This window comes from Nerophis ophidion, linkage group LG10, assembly GCF_033978795.1.
Source record: "Nerophis ophidion isolate RoL-2023_Sa linkage group LG10, RoL_Noph_v1.0, whole genome shotgun sequence".
In the NCBI taxonomy this organism is placed as follows: domain Eukaryota; kingdom Metazoa; phylum Chordata; class Actinopteri; order Syngnathiformes; family Syngnathidae; genus Nerophis; species Nerophis ophidion.
In genome coordinates, this window is record NC_084620.1 from 18,013,361 (window position 1) to 18,029,907 (window position 16,547).

General features: G+C 40.3%; 1 protein-coding gene across 9 annotated transcripts in view; it reads right to left on the reverse strand.

The window, feature by feature from the left end:
- Positions 1-16,547, reverse strand: part of LOC133560314 (neurexin-2-like) — a 1,077,892-nt gene that overhangs the window by 23,694 nt on the left and 1,037,651 nt on the right. The gene's annotated exons all lie outside the window — the stretch shown is intronic.

Here is a 16,547-nt window from a genome sequence, read left to right on the forward strand (position 1 = left end):
ATGAGAAGAACTGAACCGTAGCATTTCTTTTTTAAACCACATGGAACATTTCTGGTAATTCCTGGTAATGGTAACACTTTTGGGACCACTGGATCCTGGTATGCTGCAGTTTCCACTTGTTCCCCCACAAAGAAGGCGGCATGATTTGACAGTCAACGTGGACTGCAGTGGGCCCTCGAGGGTCAAGATTGACACTTGAAGGTTTGCAGCCGGAACCCATTAGAACAACTCCGGGATGGCGTTATTGACCTCCAATACACCTGAGCAGCAGGATGATGAAGCACCTCTGCCAGAGGAAAAAAAATGTCAGCCTCGGTCTGCCTCAATGGGAGCGGGTGTTTAATTCAGCAAGGGCTGCTCATTACCCTTCATCAGGATGGATAGATGGATTAAGGCCGAGCTGCCTAACCAGGGACTATAGTGTTACCGGGATTTGTGGAGGAGTGCTGCAGGTTTGTCTTTACATTTTTTATTTATTTTTATTTGCATCCTTGCAGCACAGCCAATGTGGAGTATATGGTGGAAGAGGTCTTGATGAGGTAATTATGGAGGATGAGGCAAACAACATTCCCACGGAATAATCAATCTACATAAGGGAAGAGGGAAAGACATCTAACACCAGTGGGAGATGCTAATATTTATAGATGCTCTGAAATGAAAGATTATTTTCATTTGAGGGTAGTAAACAATGTTTTTCTTTCATTCATTTTCCGTGGCTAGTGCAGTGCACTGTGCCATCCCAGCTGACGTTGGAATGATAGCCAATCAACACAGGTACATTAAGGTAAATAATAAAGACAAATTAATCGTCTCTAAACCTTTCCAAGATTGCATTGCGGAGCCTTTTTCTAAACTTAACATGAGCTTTCAATGAACTGAGGAGGTTACTCTACTCTGCTAACGACTTCCTCTGCAGAAATATGGCAGCATCTGCTTGAGTGTTGTCAAACAAATTACAACGATTAACGCGACCGCGTGTAAAAGTTTGTACGTGCACCGTGACTTGAGAGGTAAATCTGCTCCATTGACAAGTTCCATTTGCACATCCTGACATAATTTATTCCAGAGGTGTCAAACTCATTTTTATTAAGGGCCACATGTAATTCTGGCTGCCCTAAGAGGGTCGCTTGTAACAGTACATGTATCTGAATATAAACGTATAATAGCCTTGTTACACAAATTGCATCGGCAACTTTTTTGGATTATGTTAATTCCTACTAGCAGACTGATGGAAAGTTTTAATTGAAATTGTAAGTCAAGTTAAAGAGCAAATATATTAGTATTTATTTTTGGTTACCAAAAAAATAAAAGACTTGGCAGGCCTTTTTAAATGATGGTGGGGTCACATTAAATGACAGGGTGGAATATGTAAAATGACGTGAGAGGCCCAATTAAATAATGTGGGGCATCACATAAAAATGCCTGGCGAGCTAAATTAAATCATGTGGACGACCACATAAAATAAAGTGCCTTGAGTTTGATGCCAGGGATTTAGCGCCCCAAGCAACACATTACATGTCACAAAATTGTAATTTACAGAAAAGTATTAATATTACTTTTATCTCTTGTCACACATCTTATATTGCTTCGGGATAGAACAGGTGAGAAACAGTAGGTACTCCATAACTACAGTTCGGTAAGTACCTCGGTTTTATAGTCAATGTTCGGGTCACTTCGGGCACAGTAAGGAAAACATCGGCGAAACACATTTTTGTTTCGCTAAGCCAAAAGTTTTAATGATTTCACGATTAAACAGGAAAAAATACAAATAAAACTTATTGGAGGTAATTCTACAAATATTTTTTGGAGAGGGCAACAATGCAGACAAGTGTATTGGTAATAGTTCAAATAGGGTGAATCATTTTATTTTAAGTAAAAAAAAATAAGTGCAGCAATAATAGTTTTGGCTTGTAGTCTCGTTTCCCATCTCTACTCTAACAATGTCGGCACACTGCTTTCATTTTATCCATATGTCTTTGTCAGTTTAGAAATCTGCCTTGGGAATACGGCTGAAAATTTGCATTTATACTAAGTCTGGCGGACTTACACTCTTTATTCAAGTGTTGATTAATGTGCACTCTCCCAATTAAATAAATGGGAGAGAAAGTTCACGTATTTCACCTGCAAGGCCAGGTGTTGTCAAACAGGAGACTTTAACAACGGTGGAGGGATTTCAAGCTCTGGCTTCTGCTTGGCACTATCCCTACAGCCATGACACACAGCACTGTATTTGTTTACTGAGTAGACTATGGGCAGTTACACGTCCTTACTTATTGTGTGCTGTGTGGGAACTTGATACATCGTATATATACCGTATACTTTTAAATCTGATAACGAATACATGTAACAAACAACAAACATTAGTCGCATTAATTCTTCAGGAATATTTAAAGGGGAACTGGACTTTTTTTAAATTGATTTTTTATGCATTCTAATTTGTAATTTACGGCAAGTACGAGGTTGGTAACAGTGCAGCTAAAAGAAGTCATTGATTGTGTCCATAAAGCCCTCTAAAAACAAATCCTAAGACCGCCAACAATAATCCATTTACATCTTGTGACCTGCATATAAACTAAGTCTAATCGATACAATTATTACAAGTGCTAACGCCGAGGAGCTTCTTTTAGCGGTGCCATGATAACAGAAAGGTTTTTAACTTATGCAGCTATGGACATAAGGAGCGGGTGAGTTGCGGCATGGCCTCTGAGTTGGTCAAAGTTAATTCTAAAATATAAATCATGCATCTGACTTGTATAATAGAAGGTCGTGTCCATAAACTCAGTTGTTGGTTAATTTGACAATCAACTTACACCCAGAGATGGTGAGAAAAATTTGAAATGATGTTCGTTTGCACCCACTTTTTGTATTTTTACTTACATGAGGATTATGATTAATTCTTCATCCAAACGGGAGTAAGTCAACATCAGTCAGGATCTCAGTAAGAGTCAGATACTGTACAGTAAGTGATTATTTTATTATGGTCATAGTTTGCAATAGTGCTACATGCTGGATCTGCTTATCACTAGTCTTGTAGCTGTAGCAAGAGTGCTGTTAAAAAGGGTTACAGAATTGCAAAAGTATCAAGGATTTGTAGGAAAATTTTAAAAGATAAAATTAAGCTCTAGAAGGGAGAGGCAGGAGCCGGAATTTTAATTTAGTGTTTTTGCAGGTAGTCATATATATTGAAGTAAATTGTAAAAGACATACAATTTGCAGTGCTAAATATTTACAGTGAATCAATAAAACAATCGAATGAATGATGAGTGACCATTGGACGTTTGTGAGTGGGAAATCTAAGTGGGAGTGGTGAGCGAGGGAATAGAGAAATAGTGAGGTGAGAGGTCTGCGGGCTGCCTACCGGCCTGGCAAGAAAGTGATGTGTCAGCACAAGTGCAAGTCTTTATGTTCTTTAGGCTAGGCCTCTGTCATAGTTCGCCATCAATCAATTCCGCGGTTCGTATCCACACTAAACACTTTCTTCACAGGGACTCACGGCACAGTAGAAGGCTCCTCAGCACGCTCTCGTATGGCTTCCCCACGGCTTCTTGTAGCACTGACTACAGCGCCATATTTGAAAGTGCGCAACTGGTCTCGCTGACCCACGTGACCTTGTGATGTCATACGTATCGCAAACTTATTGGCCTAAACAACCATACAGGGTTGTTTTCGGACTGGGTTATACAGCCCATCCGTCTTACATGCAGGCTCAAAAATATACGGTTCTGGATCCTCATTTGTCCCAAAGTAGTCGTTGTTGGCTCTAATGAAGTCTGTCACTATTAGTAGTTGTTGAAGGAAATAGAGAACTATGTGACGTGTCTGTGGAATTAATGCGCTACTGTAAGCTTAAGATGACCAAAATAAGTAAATATTACAAGTTATTAATATGCCTGTTAGTACAATACATGTATACTTACAGCGTTTTTATAAAACGTTGATGGAGGTGTTTGGATGTTTTTTAGCACGCTTTATAGGAGGAAAAGACCAAATCCCATTACCTTCATTGTTAGATGACTTTTGCTAGCTCTTATTCAGGAAAAATATGTGTTCTTGTCTCACATAAGAATTGTGAATGATAGGCGAAAAAGAAAAGTTCCCCTTTAAATAAAGATTTTTTTCCATTGTGGACCAAACCAGAAAATATTTTCATTGTTAGTGTTTTGTTTTACATTTTCTTTTAAGTTTTAAGTGATTAATAAAAACGTCTTCATGATATATTTCTGATAAAAAAAAGTGTCACACATGCAGGAGATGGGCAGAAATATCTTGTAGAGGTGAACCAAAAGGAGTGAAATCAGCTGTGAGGCAAACAAAAAAAGAAAGAAAAGACACTAACAGGAAAAGAAGACGATTTACTGCGGTGTCCTTGGTAAGAGGACAGACTGGACGGACTTCCATTTCGTGCAATCAGCCCCTGGTGGGCACTGCGTCCCCCACCCGCGCTGTTGCACCACTCTCCAGTGAGAAATTGAAGAGCACTCCTGAACATGACAGAGCCTACTCCTGCTTTAAGTTGCTTAAAAAAAGCATGCACTTTGTGTGTGTGAGGATGTTTTTCCACCCAAAGCAGTGCGATCATGTCACAAAGTCAGCAGTAATCCATATTGACAAGCGGCTTATGATTATGAGGCAGCGTTGGGGGTGGCAAGGATTAGTAATACCTTTAAATGTCATACGTTAGTTCAGCAACCGTCTGGTGACCTATTTATTCTGTCATGGGAATAAAACGCCCGAAAGGTGCCCTTCAGACTAGACCAAGACGGATCGATGTTTGTTTTTATATAGGCTCTGATTATTTGTCTGTTTGTCGATCTGAGTGCGGTCAAATTAAACGTGACACGTGTGCTTTAGAGCCAATTTGGGTTTGGTGGGTTGCACGGTAAGAGGCGGTCCTGCCTCTGCATGCCAAGTGGCGTTTAATAGCACGGCGGCCTGCAGTGAGTAGCAAATAAAGAATGTGAACAAAGTGACCTTTTGTATGTCATCTTTGGCTTTTGGCAAGCTGGCCGAACATTTATTTACACCTTTACCTCTGCGTGCGCGCGGGCTAACGAGGCGCTGTTGCAGCGGTTTGATGGATTCTAAGCCGCTCGCTCTCCCCATCCAGTGGAGGGGTGGCAGGCGGCCAAGGCTCTCATTATAGGAGACATCCAGAGCTGTACACAAAGCTTTAATTAACCGCAGTGCAGAGGGTGCCATGGCCAGCCTGCTGCCATGAGCCACCAAAGGCTCCTCTATTGCAGCTCTTCGACAGTGTACACGAAATTGGTATTAGTTTATGTCGAACATGCATACAATTACAATACAGTACATCACATGATTACATTTAGTCATTACATGTCCGAAAAGGAGCAGGAAGAAGCAGAGCTTGGTGGGAAGAAGCAGAAATGGATGGGTAAATAAATACTCTTATTAGCTAGTGAGGGGCGATGTGAGGCGGAACATTACTTATGTCTGTCTTAGTCACAGAAATGAATAAAGCACAGGCCCACCGGCACGGTATTTGATGAGATTCAATGTGAGAGTTGCATTAAACAATTCTGCTAAGGCCCAGTTCTGATCGACAATGCCTACCACAGAAAGGGAACAAATTGCAACTCAGGAAACTGCTTTGCTTTTGTGTAGGCGGAATTACCATTACTTTAGAGTTTGGACATTGTGAAGGATTATTGTAACTTTAGTAAATGAAATGCAACATTGATAGTTTCAGCTGGTAGTCTCATTCCCAATCTCGGCTGAACGATGGCAGCACGAGTGTACGCGTTAGAGATGCGCGGATAGGCAATTATATCATCCGCAACCGCATCACCAAAGTCGTCATCCACCCGCCGTCCACCTGAACCAACATTTTATAAGAACCGCAACCGCCCGCCACCCACCCGCTGAAATACATCAGAGGTCGGCCAACTTTACCACTCACAGAGCTATTTAAACCCGTTTTACAGAGAAATGAAGAAAATGGGAGCCGCTAACGTTCTCGCGAATATCCAACGGTGTTCATCCTGATGACAAGAATAAGGGCGTGCTGTGAAGTCATTGGCTTTGACACCTTCAACAACATGTACAAACCGAATGTTAGTCCGGCAACATGTTGTGTGCAGCTTCCGTAATCACACGTACAAGATTGAAAGGCATACTGGGTGATACAGAGTACACTGATGGTTGTGATATAAACAATTTTAACACTCTTACTAACAAACAACACAACATAAATGCAACACAACAAATACCCAGAATCCTTTTTTTCCGTCATACTTCCTGAATATATTTTACACCCCCGCGCCCCCAACCCCACCAACCTTACCGACATACGAGGGGTTTAGGGCTTTGCTGCTAGCGGGGTGTATAAAATAGTCAGGCATTGTCATGGATACTAAGGATTCTGGGTATTTGTTGTGTTGCGTTTATGTTGTGTTACTGGGAGGATGTTCTCCCGAAATGTGTTTGTCAATCTTGTTTGGTGTGGCTTCACAGCGTGGCGCATATTACTAAGAGTGTTAAAATTGTTTATATCACAACCATTAGTGTACTCTGTGTCAACCAGTATGCCTTGCAGTCGTGTGCGTGTTGCTGCGGAAGCCACACACAACATGTTGCTGGACTGACAAACGGTTCGAACATGTTGTTGAAGGCGACAAAGCAAATGGCTTCATGGCACGCCCTAATACTTATAATCTGGGTGACTGCCGGCAGTCATTCTAGAGAATATTAGCGTCTCTTATTGTCTTCTTCACTTTGTGACACGGGTCTTAAATGGCTCTTTGAATGGTAAAGGATACCGATCCCAGAACCATGTATATCAAATATTTCCGGATGGTTCAACCGCCACCGGCCCGGATCTAATTAAAATCAAATTTTTCGTCATGTCACCCGCCCGACCCGCGGTTTATCCGCGAACTCCGCGGATGAGACCGCGCATCTCTAGTAAGCGTGTTTTTCCCCGTTTTTATCAAAATTAACTATGGATCTCAACATTGTGTAAGACTTCATTTATAAATGCTGCCTTTGTTGAAAGCTTAACTCTTTTAGGTTTTGCTCACATTTGCTTTCTTTTATTTAGACTCACTAAGCTGGTGCTTTACGAAACACTCGTAGCAAAAATGTGTTTTAACCAATACCCAAACATTAAAACAATGGTGAGAATTTGTTGAATTAAGTTGTTACATTGAGCCACTGAAACCTAATGTTGAAACAACATGCTTTTTGCCGAAATTTAATCAATGTTGGGTTTTGGCTTTGACAACTGAATTTTGGTCATTTTCCAACCAATACTTTCCAACACAAATACAGCGTTGAAACGACATGCTTTTTGAGGACGTTTATTCAGGTTGTGACGTTGATTTGACCATTGAAATTTGATAATTTCCCAACAAACAACATGGATCTAACATTAGACCTTAATCAATCTCAATTTACACACACACAATTATTTTGCAATGTTGTTTCAAGGTCAGTTTTAAATGACATGTATGTATAATCAACATTCTATCAGTGTCTTGTGCCTGCTGGGTAATATCAATATTATACTTAAATGGGAAATACGGAACATTAAAAGTACATCAAACAAACCTTTAACGAAGTGGTCACTGCAAACGTATGCACTTTTCGGCTCTACTCCCTTGGACTAGGATCGGTGGCACTTTTTCTGAGGTCTTTTGTAAAATTTTGCACTCTTCACCTTTTTTGATTACCTCTCGATCAACTCTGAAGAAACATTGATCCTTTTCGCGATTTAAACGGTTCGTACAGCCGAAAAAAACGCAAGCATAGGGCAGTTTTCTTCAAAAAAGGCTAAATGGGGCTTATGGCCCATTGAAAACAGAGGTAGGCTGGACCACCATGCATATTTAATGAGCATATTTAATGATCATTTAAATCCAAGCAATTGAAAGACAAGGGTTTTCAAGATATGGCTTCTCTTTGGCACTATGGCAATTTTTTTAACCATCCATCCCTTTTCTACCGCTTATCCCTATCAGGGTCGCGGGGGATGCGTCCTCTCATTATTATTAATGCAATGCTGTTTTTAATCTTAACATTTAACATATTGTTGAATCCAGTTTTACTGTTTTTTGGGAAATAGATTTTTATTATCGTGCCTTAGATTGTGCAGGTATACCTGACAGTGTATTGTGCATGGCAACTGAGCCTACAGGGATTTGGCAAGCGAAAGTCGAGCTAGATCATTGTGCTGATGACCTCTGCATGTCCAAGCCTAGTACAGGAGGAGGTGGTTATTTTCATCCTATCAATAAAACCCTCCTCCTTATTTGCTGTCAGAAAATCGAAATGTAAGGATCTATGCATCCCACATGTGCACATATATCTGTGTGAAAATAGGGGACACTCTTTGAAATAAATCGAAAGCAGTGCTTTTCCAAATACATTATTGACAGCTTCTATTGTTTTGGTAAAGGAAAAACACTTTGAAACCCATTTGTTACAAAAACATTAATACAAATATAAATGTGTGTACTTTGTTAGTTGCTTTGATAGATTCCAGGTTAATACTGCCATGCTTTGATTTTGACACTTAATTTGCACTGAGCTTGAAGTCACTGTAAGCATGATTTGATTTGATGCTGTCATTGTTTTACAACACGTCGACATAAACCTGACCTTTCCCAAATTTGATGTCGACAAACGTGGTCGACCGTGTACGTTGAAGTAAACCTAAGCAATTTCCACTGTATTAGGAACCTCCTTTAAAGCTACAGCGTTGCTTGAGGGATGCACTCTCTTCCAAAATGAACTACAGTATGTGGTCTGTTATTGCTGCTGCAAGACTAGCTAATTCATGGATCGCTTTTTCCGAGGATGCCAAATAACATCTGCAAAGGTAGGCGGAGAGGAGTGCATGGCGGTTTGTACTTTTAGTCCTCTCCCCCTTACCTGGCGGGCGGGAATGTTTGAGGGAGTAGTCGAAGATTGCCGCAAGGGTAGGATGTTCTAAATGGAAAAAGCATCTCTTTTTCTTCTTTCCCTTTAAGGCTGTAATAAACTTTTTACTTTGAGTGGTCAGAAAGTTGGACCTGTAGTCGTAATGGCTTGGTGTTTACCCGTAAGGATTCCACATAAGCAAAAGGAAGTTCCTCCTCAGAAGAAGCATTTTATAGAGGCGGGGAAGGTTCTGACAAAAGCCTGTTAAGGAGTTCCAAGTTATTTCCTAAGTACAAGGCAATCTTTAGTGATTAAGAGGTTTGTTTTATTCCACAGAAGTTGGGCGACTTCCTCGGCCGAGCATCCGTGAACTAATTGTGTCTGACAAGGCAAATGAGGGGCTAAACGCAGCATGAAGTAAGACTGAGAGCGCAGCGAGGTCCATGAGGACGGCGTGAAATGTGACAACGTACTTGCAAAACTCTTGAGGGAGTGGAGGAGATCTAATCTGATATGCTTCTATCTGATCTACATATCGCTGGATGCCTCCTGAACAGTGATACTGTCAAGGGAGCATCACTGACAGAGAGAGAACCCCGGTTAGATGAGGACACAGTTTCATTCACCAGCCATCATTTTTTTATTTTTAAATTTGTACTAGCACACTCTGCGGCATACTTATACACACTGGAATGAAGCGGTGCTCGGGAATATAACCCCCTTGTATTATCATTTTGCATATTATCAGATTTCATAGCTGCAAAATGGCTAAACAAAGCTAACACAACCAAAATGTCACATTTACACGCCAAATTACTTCATAAATATTGCGAAGAAGAAAATAAAAGCAATGGTGTTTGAAAGCACACAATAAGCCTCCTGTTAGCTGCTTAGTTTTCACCACCAGGATAGGGCATATTTGCATAGCTTTTAATACGATGAGGTGGCGACTTGTCCAGGGTGTACCCCGCCTTCCGCCCGATTGTAGCTGAGATAGGCGCCAGCGCCCCCCGCGACCCCGAAAGGGAATAAGCGGTAGAAAATGGATGGATGGATGGGTATCACTGTTCCTGAATTCTACTATTTTGGTAGTGTCAGAGGTCTCATAAAAGGGGTACCTTTGATCACTAAAGACACTTTAACAGAATGTGCAATAATGTTATGTTACTTACTGTGCCTTGTATATACATTTTTATCTTTATTTTTTATTTTTAGCTAAGTACCGTGTGACTTGTTGAAGGATGGACTAGCAAAGTAAGATTTTCATTGTACGGCAAACTGTCTGTTTAACTGTGCATATGACAATAAACAATCTTGAATATATTTTGCTGGACGATATATTGTTCCAGAAATTATTGCAGAAAAACAATAATATTGTCAGCATTGTTTTTGAGGCCAAATTAAGCACTATCTTGATAATAATCTATGATGATAACAATAACACAAGTATTACTTTCAAACGCAATGAACTAATTTCTTATTAGTTTTGTTGTTGTTGTTTTTTTACTATTGAAAAAAACTCTTATCCAAAATAAGTAAACAAACATAAATAAAATTGGCTATCAATATCTGTTAGAAAAATGTGCACTTTAATGAATATTGAACTGATCAAGACAGTGTAGTTTTCCCACTTTGGAAAAACTTCAGGTCATAGGCGCCGTTCCCGTGGGTGCTTCGGGGCCCGAGCACCCACGGACAATGCCGAGCACCCAATAGGGATTGATGGCAACTTTCAATTTTTAAAATTATTTTTGAAAAATCAATCTTTTTGTAGTTAATTTTTTGGCGAATTTGGTGCGTTTTACAAAATAGTAAAGCCACAAATCATATGGGATATTAACTTTGCTTAACGTCTATTTTGTTTTTAATACACACACACCAAGCACCCACTGGCAAAAATTTAGTTCGGCTTCTATGGTTTTTTTTGTTGTTGTTTTTTGCTGCTTTATTTTCCAACACATTTGGCAAACCTGCACATTTGTCTGTGTTGATGAGCGCATGTCGATACTTTGGTTTGAAGTCAAAATATTCCCACACTAACATTCAGCTTGGGAATTATCTTTTTTCCTCCTAATTTTTGTTACTTTGCGGCGCTTGAGCAGGGCTCTGTCCGTGCATTCTGTGATTGAAAGCCAGTGATCCTGCCTCGGCCCACTCCAAAAAAGTTTCACTCTGTTCATTTAAGTCTGCTCTTAAATAATCAGGCTCAGGTGCTGAGAGAAATGCACAGAGAGAACTCTTTTGCACCCTGTTTGAAAGCGAGACACGAAGAAACAAACACACATGAACATGGCAATTCATCAAAGTTATCGAGTTCATTTTCATTAATTGTTCAAATCATTAATTTATTGACTTTACTAGTTGTTATCCAGCGTTTACATCAGTGACGTCCGGTGAGGTTTATAGCTGGTGAAGCGCTGACGTAATCAGAATCAGATTTACAAATATAGAGTATGTGCTCTGCGCAGATTATTTGCCATTTGATTGGCAGCAGTTTACGGGTTGTGTTATGTTTCATTTCTGCATTCTTTACACATACAAACTGTCGCCCCAAAAATGTGCATTTCATTAAAAACGAAACAAAAATAATGTTATCACCGTCTTACCTTTACTTATAAATGAAGTCCATGCGCTGGTCCTTCTGGATAAAAATAGCCGTCACTTTCTTGAAAAAGTCCTCCTTCACTTCCTTCAGTTTTAAAAGTCTCATAAGAGTTCAACATAGTTGTCGCGATTAGTAGAGCTCCTACTCTCATCATTTCCACAAAATGCGAGCTGCTGTTTGGCGGGGAAGCATTGATGACATTTTTTAAAATATCTCCATTCTCTTTTATCTTAGCAATGTGGACACTGATGTTGAGTCGCCGGCGTTCATCCAAAGCCAAGTCTATCCTCGTCATCCCAAACGTTTTTAGCGCAATCTAGCTTTGAATATGAGCGGCCGACCGCTCATGTTTGGTGAGGCTTCTTTGTAAATTCTTTAGGTCACAAAATCCCATTTGAGTCCACACAATTCCACAGGTTGAAAAAAGAAGCCAAGGAAAAGAGAAAAGGCGGTTTCTTGCAGAACACCCACAAAGCCAGTCTTTTCACGTATACCACTCCGTTTGGAAAGAGCGAGTAACTTTCCATCCTGCTGATTGAAACAAACCATTCAGCTACGGCAGTGGTCTTCCTTTAGTAATTATCTCCGGCTTCGCTTGAAAATCCACTTTAGAAAACTGTTTAGGTGCGGAAATTTAGTCATCCACGTTGAAAGTCGGGGTGCATGAGACGGAAAAAATAAGGCGCTGCAGCACTTACCCGCTGAGGCCACCGTATGTCTGGGATCATGAGTGCCCCGCCCCGCCCCTATCGTGAGGCACGAGAACTGTTTGCCTCACCTCAGACTTTTTTTTTCTACCGTTTTGATGGCTCAACCAACACACAAAATATGTTACTCGCTGCGGCACTTGACTCGCTTACGCCACCGTATGTCTCTGATCATGAGCGCCCCTATCGTGAGACACGAGAACTGTTTGCCTCACCTCAGACTTTTTTCTCTGCCGTTTTGAACGCTCAGCAACACACCAGACAAGAACGCGCTCTGGCCGCACGGCAGACGGAGAAGTTTACGAGGGATTGCGAAAATTCAGCGATTTTGAAGAAAAAATAATCCAAATTGGTGAAGCTAAATGAAAATTAAAAACTAACAATTACAATTATTTTATCATTATATATTTAATTTCTTTACATGATCACAGGTGAGGCACTGCCTCCCCTGCCCGCACGTCACTGGTTTACATATACATTGTAACTTGTCCAAATGGCATAATCATCAACAATAAATTTAGTGAATTAGACGTAATAAGGAATGGGACAAGAATTCACCAACATTAGCAACACTAGCATAGCTATGTGAGCTGCAGTGCAAACACTAATTTCATATTTTTCACAACAGCAAGATCATGCTAGGTTGGACTATTTGCTAAGGATAAATTCAAAGTTAAAGTACCACTGATAGTCACACACACACTAGGTGTGGTGAAAATAACCTCTGCATTTGACCCATCTTTCCACCCCCTGGGATGTGAGGGGAGCAGTGAGCAGCAGTGGTGGCCATGCTCAAGAATAAGTTTGGTGATTTAACCCCCAATTCCAACCCTTGATGAGTAAACAACAATCATGTAATGTACTGCCCCCACTTCTGTAGCTGACTAAAGAATAGTTGAATAGTTGTATAGTAGCAGATCCGGGTTTCATTATAAGATTTTATTTTAAACTGCCAATAGAGTGAAAAAGCATGTAGCCTCTATATTGAAGCTATCATCACATATATCTGATTTATGACACCAAAAGACTTCCAAAGTTTGCAAATAAATTGTTATGATCAAAATAGTATCAATCTCACAGAGATTACAGACTAATTTTGAGAGATAATGAGCAAGCCAGTCACCTGATCCGTGACATAGAGTTAGAAACAAGAAATCCCTTCCCTGTCAGGAGCCATTAACGATTACTTTAGGAAAAAATTATGGTACGGTACTTTATATTTTTGAACTTGAACACAAAGAAGATGAGCAATAAGTTTTAGAAGCCGAGTGCTAAACGGATGCACCTTTTTTATAACACTACAGCATGAGCAGCTTTGCTAGGTGCTAAACATACAAACAAACTATAATAAACATAATAAAACAAACACTTACTGTACAATTTCCACTCTCACTGGAATGCTGACCGACGGGACGCTCACATGCTGTCATTCAGATGATGATTCAATCGCAATCCTCACAAAGGGGTAAAAAAAGAAGTTGCTGCAACTACGTCTTTTAAGGTCATCTCTGGAATTGTCGAAGTCGACCAGCTCCTCGATCCATGGCAACATTTGCCAAGTGAGAGATGCATGAATTACACTTTAGAATTTACTTTTAGCACGTTTGAGACGAAGCAGAAGCAGTGTAAGCTAGCATTAGCTCACTGCTATCAATGCGCCGCTAAAATAGGGCTGTCTGTGTTGGCGCTTTTAACAAAAATTGTTTTCATATTTGGGTCATTTTCAGGTCACGACATGTAAATGGAGTATTATTGACAGTTTTAGAATTGATTTTAAAACATTGCTGTTTGCTTTTAAATCTTTACATGGACTGGCACCTCAATATATCTCGGACCTCATCCAAATTTACATTCCTGCGTGCGCTTTGAGGTCCGAGAGCCAGTTTCAGCTCGTGGTGCCCAAGACCAGACTTAAGACCAGGGGAGACAGGCCCTTCTCTGTGGTTGACCCTAAGCTCTGGAACACTCTGCCCCTCCATGTTCAAACTGCTTCCACAGTGGAGTGGTTTAAGTCTCGTCTTAAGACCCACTTTTATTCTTTGGCTTTTAACACTACGTGAGTTGTGTGGTCCTCTGTCCTCTGTTGTCCTCTGTGTTTTTTGTACACTTTGATTTCTATTTTACTGTTTTAATTGATTTTACCCTCTAAAATTGTTTTTAATTATATTTGTTTTTACATTGTTTTTTTTTATATTGGTTTTATATTCATTTATTTTTTGTTTTTATTCAGTCATTGGTGGAGCTTAATATTGTTTTTTTAAATATTGTTTTTAACATGGCTGTGCAGCACTTTGGAAACGTTATTGTTGTTTAAATGTGCTATATAAATAAAGTGGATTGGATTGGATTGGATGTTTTTAGATCGTTTTATCGGCGCAATGGATCACCCTTGATCTGTTGAGTCAATTGTTGGCCATTTATTTATGATTTTGAGTGCATAAAAAAGCTAAGCATATGTGTTCTTGTCTTAAATAAGGATTGTGAATGATAAACAGCACATCTCTTTCCAATTTTAGGATATTTCCAGTATAACTGATTTGATGATGTGTTTAGAGTGCAGAAGCGTTACTACAGTGACGTAAAATCTACGAAAATTGCAGTACTTGGAGCGTAATGTTCAAAATGGCCGACCAAATGTGTGGCATTTTGTGATGTTCAGACAGTATTTTCACATTGTGGATTCGTAAATACAATTGGATATGGTTTAATGGACACAGTGAAACACAATTAAGCATATAACGTCAGCTTGTTTTTCCACTCTACTGGCACTTTAGGTTGGCTCTTTTGACACGTTTGTATTATAGGGGCTCTTAACTATCCATCCATCCTTCCATTTTCTACCGCTTATTCCCTTTGGGGTCGCGGGGGGAGCTTGTGCCAACTCAGCTACAATCGTGCGGAAGGCGGGGTACACTCCGGCCAAGTCGCCACCTCATCTCAGGCTCTTAACTAGCATTACACAATTTTCAATTAGTTCTTATTAGTCATTTTCCGGGAGGAAGAGGATATTATAGTGACAGTCGCACAGGAAGCAAGGAGAATAAGTCGAGGGCAGACAAGGATGACAGACCCATCACAGAAGTAGAAGGAGATGCAAGGAAAATAGGACACATCCGAGTAAGTTTCGGCGGAAGGAACTTTGGAGACTGATTTGTTCCCTTCATTACTTCCCCACAGTGGCTGCCTCTTTGGATTTAGTCAGCGGGCAGGCAAGAGGACGGAGACGCTCACTGCAATCTCTATCAGGCTGGATGAGAATGGGATGGGACCCGTGCTGAGATTGGCATGGAGGACTCGGGTGGCTTCCCAGGACTGGGCCAAACAGTAAGGCTTTTTGGAAATGTTTACTTCCTCGATGTCAGAGGTCCTTGAAGCATTATTCCCATCACATCTTTAAGGAATTGTGAGCAAAACCAGGTGGTACCCAAACCTGGAGCATGTGGGAATGATCCAGGCTCTTTTACCATAATGACAAAAGTGTTACCATCATTCACTGGAATCCAAACAGTGACACACAAAAACATGCTCCATGTTCTCCAAACAATAAATGTTAAAGGGACCTTAGTGTGTTTCCTTAAATACAATGTTTTGGTTTGTTTTAACCCTCTGAGTCTTTGCAGAAGAGGAATACAATTAGGGGAAGGGAATGGTTACTAACTTTAGAGTCACAGTTAGATGTTTTTTAGGGTTTTTTTAAATTCATTTTTTCAAACAATTGCAACCTGGTCCAATTGTGTTAGATGGATTTATAATGTGGTTAGAACTGAGGACTCCTCCTAGTGGCTGACAATGGTAAAACAGGTGGGGTGGGGCCATTAAGAGAAGCCCTCAGTGGTTAAGTGGATGGGCACTGTTTTTAAGTAGTTAGAATCTGCTCTGATCTTTAACAACCCTTTGAGCGTGTCCCCCAACTAGGCGTTTAACGGCACCAGCCAATCACGGTTTGGTAAGTACGTCGGTTTTAAGGACACGGTTTGGTTAATTTTGGGTACAGTAAGGTAACAACATGCAAAACCAACTGCATGGCTTTTGTGTAAACATAGTTCACAATTTTTTTAGATTAAAACATAAAACATTTCTAGTGGGTGATTATTTTATTAAAGTTGCGGACAAGTGCAAATATAACTTTATCCACTTGTTTTTGTCCATTTACGTTTTTTTTTTTTTTTTACCAGAAAGTTAAAGTTAAAGTACCAATGATTGTCACACACATACTAGATGTGGCGAAATTATTCTCTGCATTTGACCCATCACCCTTGATCACTCCATGGGAGGTGAGCAGTGGGCAGCAGCGGTGCAGCGCCCGGGAATCATTTATGGTGATTTAACCCCCAATTCCAACCCTTAATGCTGAG